We start from the raw sequence: 978 nt of genomic DNA, 5'->3' as shown, positions 1-978 counted from the left end.
AAACTCCCAGCGCCCCATCTGGAATGCTTACTACAACTTGTGTGTTGGTATCACGCTGCTGAGAATTTTCCTGCCATCAACAGAAAGGGCAGAGGGAAGGAAATGCTTATTGTAAGGACACAAGGTAACTCGGCCTACATGCCACTTACAGAGGCGGAAGAGGGGGGCTGTGTCTGCAGCAGCGCTCACCCCATGTCTATAACCAAAGCACACCGCTTCGCTCAGTGTGTAAAAACTAATGCAGCAAATCTGAATCAGAAGCAGCAGCTCCAAGGGAGCACCTCAAGTCTTCTTACCTGCAACAGGCTCCTCATTTGCATCAACACCCAAACACGCATCCCTGTGCTCAGATATCTGCTGACTTCTCATTCTCTCGAATGAGGCACCCTGCGCATAAGCTGCTCTCTACATGCACCACAACACTAACTTCTGAATTTGAGTGCCTTCCAGCATTCGAAATGGCTAGAAATGCGCGACACTTTCTCACAAGTGAGCTGTGAGGCTGGTACTCTGAACTTGTGGATCACTTGGGGGAATCTTCCCAAGTTCTGTGCAGCAGATTTACTTCTGACCAGTACGCAGAGGACTCCTGGTTTTCGCCTCCCAGCTTTTTGCCTTGAGATGCGCCAGGGAAGTCACCATCACAACCAGCCCTAATTTCACTACAAATAAGATACCACCCTTTTTTTTTCTTGGGGCGAGGGGTGGAAAGCTATGTAAAGTACTCAGACATAAGGTGGACTTTGACTTAAAAGTTAAAGGGGACTATTTTAGCTGTTGCAGACCATATAAGCTCAGACAACAGACAGATCTACATTTCTCATTGGCCTAGGTTCTCACGATGACATTAAGCAGCAGATGATAAAAGATCATACAAATTATTCTAAAAAGAATAAACTCGAAAAGTATCCAGACATCAGTGCTTCAATCGCTTTATTTCAGTAGCAAAGTATTTCACACAATCCAACAATTTCCTTA

Source organism: Podarcis pityusensis, assembly GCF_964106645.2.
Source record: "Podarcis pityusensis genome assembly, chromosome: 2".
NCBI lineage: Eukaryota > Metazoa > Chordata > Lepidosauria > Squamata > Lacertidae > Podarcis > Podarcis pityusensis.
This window is presented reverse-complemented; position numbering follows the sequence as displayed.